The 17,817-nt window shown below is 44.4% G+C and overlaps 1 protein-coding gene across 1 annotated transcript in view; it reads left to right on the top strand.

Moving 5' to 3' along the window:
- The window catches only part of PGM5 (phosphoglucomutase 5), a 170,770-nt gene that overhangs the window by 141,271 nt on the left and 11,682 nt on the right, over positions 1-17,817 (top strand). The gene's annotated exons all lie outside the window — the stretch shown is intronic.

The following is a 17,817-nucleotide window of genomic DNA, read 5'->3' as shown; positions in this document are numbered from 1 at the left end:
TTCTCTCTTTGTCAGTACTTCAGTAGATTTATTTTTTCGTGATATTTTTCTCTCGAGAGTCTCAAAGAACTTGGGGAAAATGGTACCATGGATCCTTACACCTGACCCTATAACAAGATCTGTATTGAGTAGAATTACCCCAGGTGTGAAAGTAGAGGCCTAGGAGGCTGAAAGCTATTATCAGGGTTTCCAAGAACAAGAAGGGGCAAAGCACAAGGTCAACACCAAGTCCTTGGCCCTTCCCTCTCAGAATCAGAGGCTTCCCGTGCAGGGATGGGCCTTGCTCTGCCGACATAATTTGTTAGTGAGTATGTGTCATCCATGATAGTACAAAAGCATGCAAAAGCTGGAGGCTTGCCCTATTTCTCTGTATAAAAAAATCTCAGCTACATTTCATGTCTGGGAAGCAAGATGAAAAGCAAGGACCTGAATGTCCAGGGCTACGTACAGGGTGAGGAATTATATTCCCGGCCTCACCTAATCTGACTCACCCTGACTCAAGGCAGTTACTTCTCAACATTCTTTTCCTTATTTGTATGCAGTACATGTTTTTGATATTTGCTTATTTTTATTTACTTTCTGCGCCGACTTCAGCAGTATCTATATAATGTTGAGGCCACTAGACATATGTGAAAACAATCCTATACACACATTTTTCTCTACCCTTCTAGGTTCCTCTGGCTGGTCTAACAATAAAATTGGCATGACACAGATTAGCAGGAGAAAAACAAGTTAAAGTTTAATGACAGGTATACCTCCTATATACGTGGAATAGACCCAGGAAAACTGAGGAACCCCCTGTAATGGCAACAGCCACTGCTTTAAATGAGGTTGCCAGCTTATAAGACAAAAGATTTTGAGGGTGGGGAGTGAGTCATGGGAGGTTACCAGGAAAAGCCCGGTAAACAAGGGTAAGGTTATTATGCAGAGTTAAGTCCTTGCCTCTCCACTGATAAATGTTTCTAGAGTTAAGTTCATGCCCCCTTCCCTGTGAAGTCAGGGAGACACTCTTGCAAAAGGGGATTTCCCCTCTGCATGTCTGTTACTCAGGGATAATTTCTACTCAGTTTTTAGAGCTTTGCCTATGTCTGCAGTTTCTTTAAAATAATCAGCCTAAAGTAATCCTTAGGCCAGAGAGACACTTTTTGGGGTGGAAATTTGCTGTCCCACAAGTCTCTCTCTGAGATGGCCCACGAAAGCTGAGTGGTGCCACTTTTTTTTTTAAAGGCTTCCTTTTTAGCTGAAGACCTCCATGGGCTCTTTGCTAGAGCACAGGGTGCTAGGTGTTGTCAGGGCCCAGGGCAGGCTGCCCCCAAATATCCCACCACGGCAGATTGATTACTTTGAGTTAAAGTGAGTTGACCAGCAGCCAGTGTAAGAAGGGCACCTTGACCCTCCCTGTCTCCTTCAATGCAGGAAGTAAATCTCCCCTGTGAAAGGCACCCTCCTTGCTCCAGGGGGGTGCAAAGAGATGCCCTTAATGCTAGAGGTAAGGAATCTCGAGCCTAGAAGCCTGTGTAAACAAACCTTATTTTTTGCTAATTTACTACCGAGGCCCTTTTCTGTTTAGATTCCTTACAAATGAGCATCCAAAATTAAGTTTCTCTGTCCTGTCAGATCTTCACAAATGTATTGTTTCTTTGTCTTAAAAATATAAAAAGGTGGGCGGGTTCGTTATTTCTCCGAGTGTTATTTACGATCTTCTGTGTGCATGTGTTAAATTGGTTTTTCTCCTGTTTATCTGGTCTTTTTCAATTTTATTGTTAGTCCAGTCACAAGAAGTCAACAGGTGTGGAAGGGAGATTTCCCCTCCTGTACAGTGTATGCTCTTCAGTCCGTGGGCGAATTCACCAGCACTGTGTGTTTTGAATGGTTGGGGAATCCTTCCACTGATACTGTGCTTCTGGCTGCTGATATTCTCTCCCATTCTAATCACAAGCAAGGGTTTTCTCAGACGTGGTTGGGTGGAGCTCCCAATATGTAGCATAGGACCTAGCTAAAAATTTTATATTAAAATAGACTCTTTACTAAAATGCTATATATATCATTGACTCACCAATTTATGGCCTGTTGCATAGCACATTTCAATCAAGATATAAGCCCTGGTTGATGTGGCGCAGTAGATTGAGTGCTGGCCTGTGAACCAAAGAATTGCCAGTTGGATTCCCAGTCAGGGCACATGCCTGGGTTGCAGGCCAGGTCCCGGTGGGGACCTGTGAGAGGCAACCACACATTGATGTTTCTCTTCCTCTCTTTCTCCCTCCCTTCCCATTTCTCTAAAAATAAATAAATAAAATTTATTTTAAAAAGATATAATTTAGAATACAATTTTTAAACATTAAAAAAAAGATTTTATTACCTAACTGGGGACCTGGCCTGCAACTCAGGCACATGCCCTGACTTGGGAATCAAACTGTCAACCCTTTGGTTTGCAGACCAGCACTAAATTCACTGAGCCAGATCAGCCAGGATTAGAATAAGATTTCTAAACCTTGTATCTAAACCCCTAAGGAAAGAGAGAAGATTTTCTCATCAGGCCCACCAGCACTTAGGCACTTACCCGTACCTTTGACAGCATCACTTTCCAGGGCCACCTACTTCTGCCCTAGGAGAGTTCTGGAAGGAAAAGCCTTTGGACAACTGTTAACAGAGAGCAAAGATAAGGCATTCTTTCCAAGCTGTTAGTGTTATTACTGATTCAAGGCCTGGCAGGGAAACACCAGCATGTGTTGCTTTCTCAGCCACAGAGAAAACCTCTTCCATCTTTTCTGGCTCCTTCTGACTGGCAGCCCAGAGAGCAGAGGGCAGAGAGCGACCCTGCCCCACCCGGCACTGGCACTTGCACACAGATGCCCATTAAAGGACCTCTGTAATCTGCAGAGGTTCCCTTGACAATCTCATTCCAATCCAACAGGCACTTTTTAATGCCTTACCTGCTCAAACACTATGCTCATCTTCATTCAAGTCGTTTAGCAAGAGGACTGGAAAGTTCCCTTCAGCTGACTTCATTAGAATCTAATATTTTACTCTGCACAGGATAGTTTCTTTCCCAGACCTTTTAAACTGGTGAACAGAACCTGTTTTAAACACTTATTCTGTCCTTGCCTCAAGGACGTGTTCGTAACTGTCCCACTGGTGCAACTAGGGAGACTTGGGATGCAGTCTATACGCACACGTCACTATCCCTGCTTGTAGATTTTTTGATTCGGGTTCATTTGTATAATAGTGATCATACTATTTGTTTTAAGTTAATGTAAAATAATTTATTACCTACATTCAAAAACATGTTTTAGAAAACTCTCCCTATATGCACTTAGAATTGGTGGTGCGAGGAGGAAGGAGATGGGGGGAGGGGTGCAGATGCAGTGAGAAGGTGCTTGCTTCGCCCTCGCTGTGTCCTTGGTAAACCAGAAAAGAAAGATTCCAAGGCCTATTTCGGAAAGATTATGTAGTTTGAAAAATACAAGATTACTTGAATTTTACTGGCAATCAGTAAGCCTTCAATGAGCCCTCAGACCAGCTGGTAATAATTTGGGAAAAGGGATGAGCCAAGAGCATTTAAATTCACAGGTAACGAGAAACAGCCCAGCTGTTTGCATTTTCTTTTGCACAAGGTGTATTAACAGGACTGCTAAGATCATTGTATTCACCTTCTTCCTGGTCCCTTTCTGCTTGTGGGTGGGGCAGCTAGTGAACAATAAAGGATCCTGAAGGAACAAGAAGGAGAAGTTTTGCTAAGGGCTGGGATAATCTCAAACTGATAACCAGCCTCCGTGCTAATCAACAGTTGGCTTAGGTATTTGAACAGCACCCCACCTTAAGCCCTGGAAGGAGCCTGATTTCCACCCCCTCCCCTTTCTTCCAACTAAAGGAGTTTCCTTTGTATTTCGGACAAACTGTATCTAGAAGTCTTTAAGGACTAGGGTCTAACCACCAGGAGTCCCTCTGTATTGGATTCATCTGTCAAGGCGAAGACCGTCAGTCATTTTCTTCTTATTATTTTTTAATTCGGAAATATAAAGTACAGCGCCATTCTGTTATATGGGAAGAACATACCATTTATCATCTAAATCCGGGTACTTTTGGGAGTGAAAGGGGCACTAGTAATTACAATGAGACCCTCCCATAAGCAAGGACATAGGTGACTCTAGCTACCTGCCTTCGTGCTGTCTGAGAGCTGCACGTCTCTTCAACGCGGGCTCCCGGGGGCACTAGCACACTAACCTGTCGTACAGAGCGAGCACGGCAGGGGCCAGGCGTCAGCTCGGCGCTTCCAACCCAGACCGCACGTCAGAACGAGGAGGGTGGCAAGGCCCGCGCCCCACTCCCAGACGTTGGACCTTCTGTTGTTCTGGGTTGGAGCCTGTAAGGTTAAAGAGCTTCTCAGGTGATTCAAATCAGAGAAGTGCCTCTCAATGTTAACGTGTATATTAATAATCACCTGGGGATCTCGTTAGAATGATGATTCGGACTCAAGTCTGAGGACGGCCAGAGTCTGCATTTCTAACACACGCTCCAGTGACACTGTTGCTGGCCCAGGACCCACACTTCCAACAGCAAAGAGTTCTATGACCTGTGAGGCCCTAACAGCAGGACCTCAAATTCTTTTTTTTTTTTTTTTAAGATTTTATTTATTTATCTTTAGAGGGGAAGGGAAGGAAAGAGGGAGAGAAGATCAATGTATGGTTGTCTCTCATGGGTCCCCTGCTGGGAACTGGCCTGCAACCCAGGTATGTGCCCTAACTGGGGATCGAACCATGATCCTCTGGTTCTCAGGCCCACACTCAATCCACTGAGCTACACCAGCCAGGGTGCAGAACCTTGAATTCTTAAAACTTGTAGAAAGGGCAACACCTGTTTTTAGTGCCCTTACATGCATGGGCTGCTGTCCTGTAGACTCACCTCTCCATTTGTTTATCAAACTGCACTTGAATGCCCTCTAGGCATCTTTATATGCAAAACTGAATTCCTGCCAGCCTCCCAGTATCCTCACCCTACCTCCAGCTCCCCCAAACACCCTGCTTCTTTCAATTTTTCTTCATTTCAGTAACTGGCGGCTCCATCCTTTCAGTTGGTTTGGCCAAAAATCTAGGATTCATCCATGAATTCTTCTTTCCTTTTCTCATATCCCATATTCAACAGCAAAGCCTACTGACATGACCTTCAAACCACAAGCAGGGTCTGACCCCCTCTCACCAACTCCTTCCACTGGTGCCCACTCCCTGCCCACATTGTTCTCAGCACAGCAACCAGAGTGATTTTTTTAACACACGGCAGATCACCTCGTTGCTCTGCTGACATGCTCCAGTGTCACTCAGAGTCATCCTCTGAGTCATCCTCCTGTGTCGTCCTCATGTCAGAGAAGAGCCCAAGCCCTCACCGTTGCCTCAAGTGCCCTGCCGGAAGCCTGCCTCTGACTTCATCTCCCACCTCTCGCTCTCCTTCTCTCTCCACTCCAGCCATTGTTCTGTGAGCAGGCCAGGAACACTCTGCCGCATGACGCCTAACCCGCTGTCCCTTTGCCTAGAATGCATTACTCTGCAATATCAGGGTGGCTTTCCCTTCCTCCTGCACATTAAACAGTCCTCACACCCAGTTCTGCCACCTCCCTTGCCCCGCGTCACTTTTCTCCACAGCGTGTATCCCCGTCTCATATATATGTTAACTTGTCACTGGTTTTGTTGTCTGTCTCTGCCCAGTAACATGAACACACCAGGAGGCTAGGGCTTAGTCTTTTTTTTTTTTCTTTCACTGGATCCCCAATGCACAGAATACCACCTGGCATACAGCATAGGCAAAAGTAGGTTTACAGTTGTTTGTATGGAAAATAATACAGTAAATAATAATGGAAGAAGAAACTCTTTCACATACTCACAACTGTAAACCTACTTTTGCCCACCCCTGTATGTAAACGCCTGATACAATTTTGCCAAATGACTGAAATGTTCATGTTAATTACTTTGGAATATCTCAGACTGATTGTATAGTCCAAGAAACTGAAATATTCTGCACTCAATATGACCCTTGGTGCTACCATCAGATTTTTCTGTTACGATTTAGGGTTTGAGTAAAATCAGTTGCCATTTTAGGGCCCCTATGATGCACCCTCAGATACTTTAGATACATCCATTATTTTATTACTCCTTGCAATGGCCCCCAGAGTAGAATCATTGTCATGCTTTTGCAAGTGAGGAAACTGAGTCAGGGAGCCATTCAGACTCATGGAGCAGGTAATTTCTGGATTTAAACTTGGTCTCATAACAAAACCCTTGTTGTCCTTGGAGATGCTTGAGGTCCATAGGAAACAGAATTCTTCCTTTCCTGTGCTTGAATTCAAGGCTGCGGCTGGAGCCTCAGTTTAGTGTTCTTGGGGGGTTCTTTCATTCATGCCAGCCAATTCTCTGACTCTTGGACACCAGCTGGGTGCCTGGCAATTAAATTCAGTTCTGATACTAACTACCCTTGGTTAGCCTAGGCCCCACAGATTAAAAGGGTTCAATCCCACAAGACCACCCCCACTTCCGATACCAGCTGCAAATGATGTGCCCAGGGTACCCACATTTCTGCCTGGCCAAATAAAAATTCGGGAGTTTTCATGATCCCCCCACCCCTGCAGGCTTGATAATTTGCTAGGACAACTCACAGAACCCAGGCAAGCTCTTTGCTTATTAATAGTGGTTTATTACTAAGGATACAGCTCAGGAACAGCCAAACGGAAGACATGTGTAGGGCAGGGTGTGGGGAACGGGCGGTAGGAGCTCCCACGCCCTCTCAGCACACCGCTGCCCCAGCTCGTTGACCTGTTCATCAGCTCAGAACCTCTCTGAGCCCTGTCGTTCAGGCGTTTTTACGGAGGTTTCATTATGTGCTACTGGTTAATTAAATCATTGGCCACTGGTGACCGAACTCTACCTCCAGCTCTTCTCCCTCCCTGGGAGGTTGGGTGGGGCCAGACAGTTGCAACGCCTCACACCCGGTTGGTTCCTCTGGCTCCAACGCTCCTCTTAAAGCTGTCAGTGGGGGGGCTGCCAGGAGCCGCCTTAGCACAAACTCACTTGCGGGTGAAAGTGTCTTATGCTGAATAACAAAAGACGCTCCTGTCTCCTGTCACTCGGGAAATTTGAAGGGTTTGGGGAGCTCCATGCCAGGAACCAGAGACACAGGTCAAATACATTCTGTATTGCACCACTCTTTATCAATGTGGGTAAATGTATTTTGTAAACAACCAGTTTTCTCTCCATTAATATGAATTAGCCATGAATAGAAAAATGATAGTATTCTGAGTGCACATTGGTTATATTCTATAGTTAATAGATCTGAAGTGACTTGAAGAATAAAACTAAAAATCGAAATACTGTATGATGTGGAAGAGTCAAACAGAATGGAATTCAGAAGTGACATAAAAGGACATTCACTTAGACATTTAATTTTCATGACAAGATGGGAAATTGTATATATGCATATATATGTGTGTATGCATATGTATATGTATACATAAAAACATGTTATTTAAAAAAATGTACACAAGGCTGTACTAATGCCCATATATGTAAGGAAAAACATGAGGAAATACCTAATTTTATTTCTCACAGTTTGATCTGTATTGCTGTAATTTGGGAATATCAGGGAGGGTGGAGTGATGGAGAGAGAACTTAGGAAAGAAACACGTGGTTGGAGAGTTGGGATGGAAGTGCTGTGGCCGAGCCAATAGCCAGCCCCTTTGGCAGGGAAGAGAGGCCTTGCCTGGAGGTCTCGGGAAGTTAAAGAATAATGAGGCAGAAAAAGATGACCAGCTGTTCCCCACAACTAATGAATATGCAATTTCAATAAATAAGCTGAACTGGAAGGGATTCAGGTAGACTGTTAGACCAACTTTAACTGTGAGGGTGCCTGCCCAAGGGAGATGGCTGGTTTTGCTTTTCTAAAAGTCTCTAGAAGTCTCTAGGACCACAGAGATTCAGATGATTTTTAAATATAGTCAAGGGTAGGAAGGATGGAGCAAGATAGTATCTCAAGCCTTAAAATTTTGGTTCTGTGATTCTTCTTCTTCTTTAAAAGAAATGTTGTGGTCAGGTAGGTTAGATCTCCCTCTAGTGGTGTAGGGAGGAATTTAGTACAGCTGTGTTTTCACAAATCAGTTACTTGGAGCTGAATTAAAGTTAAGAAGATGTATATGTTTTCTGTGTTTCTACTCATTTAGGTGAATTAGTGCCTAGAAAAACGAAGCAGAGCAAACAGTCCTTCTTTTCCTTGCTTAGATACTGAAATCTGGGCTTAGTCTCTAGGGCAACGGGTGGATGTTTTTCTCTGGAACTGAGAGCCATTCTGGGATCAATCTGATGACGTGTGGAAAACTCCCTGGGACTGGGAATCTGGCAGGTGTTTCACCAGGGCTAGTGGCTCTCACAGGCCAGGGCTGCTTTGGGTTTTGGTGACCATGGGACTTTCCTTTGGCCTCTGCTGGGATCAGACCCTCTTCACGGTCCTGAGTGTATCCTGGCCTGGGGCAGGGATTCACCCTGTCCACCCACACTGTGGACACTCTAGGACCTAGGGGAAGGATGTGCGTTTGTGACAGCGACTAGCACTATAGCCTACTCATGCCCATCCCACAGAGAGTCCATCTGAAATCCCCCTTTTTGGAAGTATACTCACAGGAGACCCTTATGCCAAACCTTGGAAGACTACCTTGGCAGTGCCTATCTCTCCCAAGAACCAATGGCCCCAAGAGGTGGAAGGCCTAAAAGGCATACCCGGATCCCAGCTTTGGATTAATGTTTAGAGACCTGAAGCTCTGAAAAAAATTTATGTGCCCTCCCCACTTCCCCACATGTTATTCAAAAGAAAAACAAAACTAGCTTTAAAAGGAAATGTAAGAAAATCTTACAAGACATCAATCGCCTTTATGGTGCTGTTTGTTCTGGTGCCTCTGCTGTGCTGTGCCCAAAGCACGTGCTTACCCAGCTACTGGTTAACCTGGCACTGTTTCCGTCCACAAATCGGAGGCCTGCTAGATCTTGTTTACTCAGCCTGAAAAGGGTGCATGAATGAATTTGCCTTGATCACACAAGTACAGAGGGTCATTGGCCATAACTTCTCTCACCGGATGATGGGTTTGATGAGCTGCGGCCAGCATAATCTGGCATTCTCAGCATCCTCCTTGTGCCAGGGGTCCATCCCTTTCAGCAGAAAAACATACCGGCTCATTAGCCAGTGGAGAGTCGGACTGCCTTAAGGCAAAGAACTTAAGGCAGTTTTTTGGTGGATAGTAAATCATTTACTTTGCTCATAAATTACAGAATATCAAGATATACTATAATTGAATAGTGTATTCAAGTGAATAGTGATGGTGAATCTGGAGATGGTCTGTGATCTTCAGAATAAAAGCTCTGACTATGCCCTGCACCCAACTGCACCAGGGGAAGGAAGGGCCTGGTCTCCCCAACAGTGGTCACACTGTTTTGCCGCTGGGAACGCAGGGCCCTGGGCAGCTGAGGGGAGCAATGTGACTGTTGCAGCTCTCCTGTCTGCTCTTGGCTGATTTCAGGTTTGATGCCTCAATCCTGGAATAAGAAACTGTTCAAGACGCAGGTGACAGGCTTCCCCATCCTTTGATTTTGCCTCCCAGGAAAGCTGGGAGGCGTGAGCTCCACCAACACAGCAGCATCTCCAACTAGAACGCCCAAGGGCAGGAGGCAGAGCAATAAAAGTTTATGGAATTCTTGTTTTATGGGGTTTTTCTGTTTCCTTTTTGAGCATTTTTGCTGGTAGATATCATCCTGTGAAGCATTGTTTGGTGGGCTGTAGCCTGGGTACCCTACACTTAATGGTACTGGGATGGGAGGTAAATAAGGCAACGAGAGTGTCTTAAAATGCAGGTTTAATTATTCAAGTATGGCAAAGACAACAGATTAGAATATGACTGCCATTGAAAAGACAGCTTGTTGCCCACTGTTCCGGGGAGCAGGGGACACGCCCGTGCCATGCAGGTCTTTACAGAGAAGCAGCAGGGTCAGTTATGAGGCAAGAGGGGGGTCGGGGGTGGGGAATGTGGCAAAGAGCTTCCACTGTGGTTTGTGTGGAAAGGAATGGGCAAGGCAGGGATCATTTCAGCAGGCTCAGGGACATAGGGACTGTCCCTAGTTTTCTGATACCTGGCCCTGGGGTGATTGGAGCTGGTGGACAGTCATCTAAGTGTGAGAGTCCAAAAATGGAGGAGGTTGGTCTGCATGTAAAAGGTGTGCTTCCAGGGGAGCCATTTGCTGTCTTTAGAAATCAGCTAACCTTGGAGGGGGCAGTCCCTTGAAGTGGTCCCTCGCTGTCAACTCGTCATAATAAAAGACCTGTCTAATAGAGAAAGGAAAAGAAAGATGGGTAAAATGTCTGGGGCACCAAGATTTCATTCTGTCCTATACCACTGGGGCCAAGGGGCCCACTGCTCAAACATGGGGCTTAGGAACCCTACATCGCTGGTCTGGAGCCCCAGTTCTGCCACGCTCAACTCTGCACCTCAATTTCTGTAAGCTTTAATTTCTGTATCTTATCAGTCAGATGGGGATAAAAATACATACATTTCATAAGATCATTGTGATGGTTAAATGAGATAGTTCACACGGAGGGTTTTGGAAAATGCCTGGCACATAAAAAGTGCTCAGTAAGTGTGAGTTGTCATGAATATTACCATTCTTGTCACTGTTCTTATTAAAAGCAATGCAGATTAGTTCTCTGACTACAGGAGAATCAAAGAGTCTCAGATAATTACAATTTGTTTTATAATATAGTCAACCCATCTTGTCTTATCTTCTCCCATTAAATTCTCTGAGGACCAACTGGAACTCTGGGAAGTGTCCCAAGAGAATTGGTGGCTGTAATGACCTTGTTCTTATAAGAGGGTGCCGAGGCCCCTATGGCATGGTGTTTTATACACTCCACATTTTATTAAAGGTTCAAAAATAAGTTGGAAAGTCTGTGTCTCTGCATTCTGCTCTCCTCCTCTCCCCACTCCCATCCTTTAGAATCCTTCTATCCATGGAGCTCATAGGAACAATTTCTCCCTTCCTTGCTTAAAGCAAGAGGGACTGAGATGGGATCATTCGATAATTTTATTTTATTGATGGCAAGGTGCAATTGGTGGGTTGTTTGCAGCTCACTTTCCGGAAAAGACTTAAAGACTAAAGTGGCCTTGAAGCCCTGGCTGGTGTAGCTCAGTGGATTGAGCACGGGCCTGCGAATCAAAGGATCGCGGTTCGATTCCCAGTCAGGGCATATACCTGGGTTGCAGGCTGGTTCCCTGCAGGCCAGTTCCCAGCAGGGGATGCACAAAAGGCAACCATACATTGATGTTTCTCTCCCTCTCTCCTTCCCTTCCCCTTTAAAGATAAATAAATAAAATCTTTAGAAAAAAAAATAATAAAGTGGCCTTGAGACAAAGGGTAGGCTCATCGAAGACTTCAGGAGTCTCTTTTGCTGGTTATGAGGCATGTGTTTGCTGGCTTCAAAGAGCTAAATGCAAAATATTAATCCCATAGAGTAGGTATTAGCAAGGTGTTTTTTTTTTTTTCTATAAAGAGCCAGATAGTAAATACTTTAAGTTTTGCTTTCTATATTAGCTTACTAGGGCTTATGTAACTAAGCATCATAGACTGGGTGGTGCAAAGAGAAATTTACTGTCTCACATTTATTGTCCAAGATCAAGGTGTTAGCAGTGAGCGTTCTGTTTAAGGGCCATGAGGAAATGATCCATTCCAGGCCTCTCTTCTGGGTTGTAGTTGACCATCTTCTCCCTGTATCTCTTCACATCATCTCCCCTGTATGTGTGCCTCTGTCCAAATTTCCTCTTCTTGTAAGGATATCAGTCACACTGGATTAGGGCCCACCCTAATGACCTCATTTTAACCTGACTCCCTCTGTAAAGGCCTTATCTCCAAAAGTCACGGTCTGAGGTACTGGGGGTCAGAACTTCAATATATGAATGGGTGGGGCAGGGTACAATTTAGCCCATAACATTAGTCATGTGGTCTGTGTTATAACTTCTCAACCGCCCTGGTAGGTTAGTCCTTGGACTGGCAATGCCAGCATGACCTGGTTGCTTTTTAGAAATGCAGAAGCTCAGTCCCCACCCCAGACCGGCTGCATCAGATCCTGCATTTTAACAAGATCTTCAGGTGATCTGCATGCACATTCCAGTCTGAGAGTTCCTGCTTGCGAGCCTTTGGGATTCCTTTTTCTACTGCTGCTTAACTGGACTGACTTTCCCTGCAGACCAGATAAATCCTTCTAATGCCAAACTGCTGGGAAGCATTTATAGGAGTGACTGGCCTCTGCTATCCACCCCCCTTTTGAAAAATTACAGTGCAGAAAATAACCCAGAAAAAAATGTCCAAAGACCTTTAAAGACCTTTTTCTGCTTCTCAGAACAATTAACAAAATGGAAACAAGAAAATCAGATTCACTTTGCATCTCCATAGAAACCCTACCTCAGTATCAACTCCATAGTGTAAGACTGTTTTCTTCACACAATTATACTAATCAAGCTGAGAGATTCAAAATAAACCAGGAAGGAAGTAAAGTTCTTTTTTTTAATTGAGTTTATTGGGGTGACATTGGTTAATAAAATCATACAGGTTTCAGGTGTATAATTCTAGAATATATCATCTGTATATTACATTGTGTGTTCACTACCCCACGTCAAGTCTCCTTCCACCACCATTTATTCCCCCTTTGCCTCTTCTACCTCCTCCCAGCTGCCTCTCTCTAGTAACCACCTTACTGTTGTCTGTGTTTATGAGGGTTTTTTTTTCCTTAATTCCTTCAGCTTTTTCATCCAAACCCCAATCCTCCTCCCCTCCCCTCTGACAGCTGTCAGTCTGTTCTCTGTGTAGATGAGTTTGTTTCTATTTTGCTTGTTAGTTTATTTTGTTAATTAGATTCCACATATAATTGAAATCCTATGACTCTTGTCTTTCTGTAACTGGCTTATTTCACTTAGCACAATGCTCTCTAGGTCCATCCATGCTGTTGCAAAAGGTAAGATTTCTTTCTTTGCCATTGTATATTCCATTGTGTGAATGTACCACAGCTCTATTATCCACTCATCTACTGATGGGCACTTGGGCCCCTTCCAAATCTTGACTACTGTAAGTAATGCTGCAATGAACATGGGGTTCATATATTCTTTTGAATAAGTGTTTCTGTTTTCTTCAGCTATATTCCCAGAAGTGGAATCACTGGGTCATAAAGCAGTTCCATTTTTAATTCTTTGAGGTAACTCCATACTGCTTTCCAGAGTGGCTATACCAGTCTGCATTCCCATCAATAGTGCACTAGAGTTCCCATATCTCAACATCCTCCCTAGAACTTGATGTTTGTTTATTTATTAATGATAGCCATTCTGACAGGTGTGAGGTGGTATCTCATTGTGGTTTTAATTTGCATCTCTCTGGTGGCTAGTGAGCATCTTTTCATATGTCTATTGGCCATCTGTATGTCCTCTTTGGAGAAGTGTCTATTTAGGTCCTTTGCCCATTTTTTTAAATTTGATTTTTTTGGTGTTGGCTTATATAAGCTCTTTATAATTTCTGCTATTAACTCCTTATCAGATATATCATTGGCAAATATGTTCTCCCATACAGACATTCCCTTTTCATTTTGATGATGGTTTCCTTTGCTATGCAAAACCTTTTTTAGTTTGATGTAGTCCCATGTGTTTATTCTTTTGTTTCCCTTGTCCAAGGAGATGTTTCAGAAAACATGCTGCTATAGGAAATGTCCACGATTTTAATGCCTATGTTTTCTTCTAGGATTTTTGTAGATTTTTTTATGGATTTACATGTAAATCTTTAATCCATTTTCAGTTATCTTGTGTACTCCGTAAGAAGATGGTCTGGTCTCATTTTTTGCATGTATCTGTCCAACTTTCCCAACACTATTTATTGAATAGACTGTCTTTACCCCATTGTATGTTCTTGCCTCCTGTGTCAAATATTAATTGACCATAAAGGTACGGGTTTATTTCTGAACTTTCTGTTCTGTTCAATTGATCTATATGTCTGTTTCGATGCCAGTACCATGCTGTTTTGATTACTATGGCCTTTTAGCATAATTTGACATCAAGTAGCATGATTACTGCAACTTTGTTCCTCCTCCTCAAGATTGCTGTTGCTACTGAGCATTCTTTGTAGTTAATGTAAATTTTCGGAATATTTATTCTAGTTCTGTGAAATATGCCATTGGTATCTTGATAGGAATTGAGCTGAATCTATAGATTGCTTTGGGTAGTATGGACAGTTTAGTGATGTTATTTTTTCCTATCCATGAACACGTTATGTGCTTCCACTTATTTGTATCTGAACTCAATTTCTTTCTTCAGTGTCTTATAATATTCTGAGTAAAAGATTTCTACAACCTTGGTTAAATTTATTGCTAGTTATTTTATTCTTTTAGAAGCTGGATTCTGCCCAGACCTCAGCAGGTTGAAGCCTCCAGGGGCCCAAAGTGTGGGGCTAGAGGGATCTCCTATAGTGGGAGACACCAGTCTGGTTCACAGGAAAGTGGGGGGAATGGCCCCACCCCTCAGCCACACAACTCAGTCACTGACACCCCCTGTGTCTGGCTGGTCCTTTACACCCCAGCCCAGGCAGCTGACTCTTCAGTAGGGTGCAAGCTCCGCAGGGTGGGACTGTTGCATTCCCCCAGGCTGATGCTGAATGGAGGGGAGTGCTCCACCAAGAGTAGTGACATCTGTGGTATGATAGAGGAACTCAGCTCAGGGATCCTGGCACTGTCCCTTCCGCTCTCTTCCCAGAGCTACAAACCCCTGTGACTCTAGACTACTCTGCTCTCCCTCTGCTGGAGCCCAGGGTGTGTGTCTATGAATGGAATTCTGTGCATTGGCTCTTTAAGAGAGCACCTGTGTCTCCTGAGGACTCCCTTCTCTCCTTTGCAGAGAATCCCTGCTGTTTTTCACAGCCATATGTTATGTGGGTGCCTCTTCCAGACTCTGGTGCTCTGGGCTGGGGAGCTTGTGGTCGAGACCCCACTCATCTTAGGGGAAACCTTTGCAGACGAGATGTCCCTCTGGATTCTCAGCCACTGCCGTGGGAGGGGGCCAGCCCTTTTCTCATCTCTGCTCTTCTTACTCGTCTTGACATGGCTTCTTCTGTACATCCTTGGTTATAACACTTCTCTTCAACTATTCTTCAGCTGGTTATTCAGGATGATTGCTCTGTATTTTGGTTGTAATACCAGTTTGGTATTGGGAGGAGGTGAATGTAATATCCACCTACTCCGCCATCATCTTTGTTAAACCTGAAGTAAAGTTCTAATTTAACTTTACCAAGATAGGAAGCCTTGCTAAAAAATGTGGGTAGACAGTCTAGCACTATTTCAATTACTAGGTAAAAAGGTTAATAATATACTAAAAATACTTAAGGGTTATATGGCAGTTGTATCTTAAAGGCAAAGTCCCCGATAGAACATGTTCTTTCGTCAAAAGTGGAAGAAACTTTCAGTCACTGTACTCGTAAAATGTATAGTAACTGTCCATAAATTCCACTAATAGTTTTCATGTCACAGGGAAGGATCTCTCTTCGTGTAGAGGCCTCATTGCTGTCCTCTGTGTGCCTGGTGTTAGAGATTCTCCTGCTGCACTGCCTCTGTTCCACGACTCAGGAGCCCTCGTGGCAGAAGTTTTCCTTCCGCTTCGCTCTGCTGCTGGTGCTCAGCCCGGCTGTCCTTGCCGACTACTTTAGAAACTGATACACCCCCGAGGAATGTGTTCCAAGGGCAGCAACGTCTCTTCTTTCTGTTTTCAGCACTGTCTTGTTCAACTGCACTCTGATTGTATTCCCTCTGGCTGAATATACTGGTCCTGCTGCACATAAGTAAAAAGGAAGGCCGGCTTTTCGGAGGCTGAGATGATCTCACTGATGCAGAGAGATCTGACTTCTGCTTGGAGTGGCTTTGGGCATCTGAAAACCGAAAAACACTTCCGATGTTCTTAACCTTTTTTTTTAGTCTAAAAGATAATATAAACTTTATATTACGGGCAAGGAAACAGAAGCCAAGTGGTTGTTGACTGTCTACCAAAGGTCATTCTGTTGGGGCTAGAGTGCCGGTCTGCTTCACTTCCATCTTTCTGTTCCAGTAGGCGAGGCTTGCTGCTTCAGTAGTAATAATAACAACAATGACAACGTTTAGTAGCATGTCACGTGCCTGCCTGTCCGTGGGCTAGGCAGAATGCTATGTGTTTTGTGTGTGTTATATCCAATTCTCATCACCATCCAATGTGATAGATACTCATCCATCCGTATTTTATAGATGAGAAAACTTTGACCCTGAGAATTGGAATAACCTATTATTTATAAGTAGTATAGCTGCTACACTACTTTGGACCTAGACTCTGGACCCAGAGCCCATTGTCTTAACTAGGATGCTATTTTTATTCTGCCAAAAAGTATATAAGGATGTGTGCCCACTTATGCAAAATAAATTAGAGTAATCGGGGTGCCCATTTCAGCCTGACGTACCAGTAATGCACCCCAACCCATCCTCTACGACTGTTCTAAGGTGTAATTCTTGAGCACCACAATTCCAGAATAGAGGGAAGACTGGTTTGTTGTCTACACTTCCTGTCTCCATTAATGTCCTCAAATCCCTTCCCAAGGGCTAGTCCTGTCTTAGACGGCTGTACTCTCCAGGAGCTGGAGACCGCCCCATTGCTACTGCAGCCAGTTAAACCAAGTGGGCTGTGGTGGCTGTTGTGGAAAGTACAGGCAGACTGTTAACCTTTCCCCTGTAGAAACAGTATTCCCACCCTGGGATGGACCTCCACCATCTTCCGCGGAAGATCCCTGCTTAGCCCTCGGCAGTTCTTCAAGGTAGGGAAGGGGAAGAGCTCATTCTGTCAGGGCTCCACGTAGCCAGGGCTTCTGCCCACCAAAATGGGCTGGGGTCTTAGCACCTCTGCTCTTTGTCTTCTTCTGCTCACACAGCTGCCTTGCCAGGCTCCAGTGTCCCCCCACCCCACCCTGAGAGGGCTGCGTTAAAAGGAGACAGTTCCTGGGTTATAGTTTGTGTCCCAGTCGTGTCGTGGTCAGCTCAGCTCACGCTGAGAATCTGAAGCTCAGGAAATAGGGCTGGGAAGGATTTCAGTCCTTGCACTCCCCATAGTGTTGTTCTGGGATCCTCTTGCAGATCCGCCGCCCTCCTATACAGTCTTTGCTCTCCTCCTAGCGGTAATTTCCGCTTCAGGAAAAGGGGAGTTAGCTTAGAATGTCCTGGATGCTTGGATGTGGAACTATCCAGGGAAAATGTATGCCTATTACTCCTGAGATCATTTCACTGCTCTTTCCACATTATTGCTAGGTCAGTGGTGGCAAATTCAGATGCCGGCTGAAACAGGCAGCAAATATTAGATTAGGGCCAGTTATGTGGGAACTCCAGGGACACTCAGCCCTCTCCAGTTATTGCCTTATTAATATTTGAGCTCAGGCTCGCTAGATTTGCTGGATTCTCATATGAAATAAGACTCTTATATATTGGCAGGAAAATGATTACCAAAAAAGAAAAACCCAACCCTGTGTGATGAACTGCAAGCTTCTGGGAATAGTGGACTACGTGATTCACAGTAACCCACCCTCTAAACAGAAAACAAGCTGAAAGGAAAACATAAAAGCATCATTTGGGAAGCATCAATGCCCAAATAAGATCATAACACAAAAAGGAAGGAGGTTGGAGCTCAGGGAAAGGAGGCAGAGCCCTTTCTGCCCTGTACTATTTTTCTGTCCAGGAGAGGTGCTAAGAGTGGCTGCTTTGGAG

Source organism: Artibeus jamaicensis, unplaced genomic scaffold (assembly GCF_021234435.1).
Source record: "Artibeus jamaicensis isolate MK-2021 breed Jamaican fruit bat unplaced genomic scaffold, CSHL_Jam_final scaffold_1964, whole genome shotgun sequence".
NCBI classification, from domain to species: Eukaryota; Metazoa; Chordata; class Mammalia; order Chiroptera; family Phyllostomidae; genus Artibeus; species Artibeus jamaicensis.
Note: the sequence above shows the minus strand (reverse complement) of the source record. Positions and strands in the feature narration are given on the sequence as shown.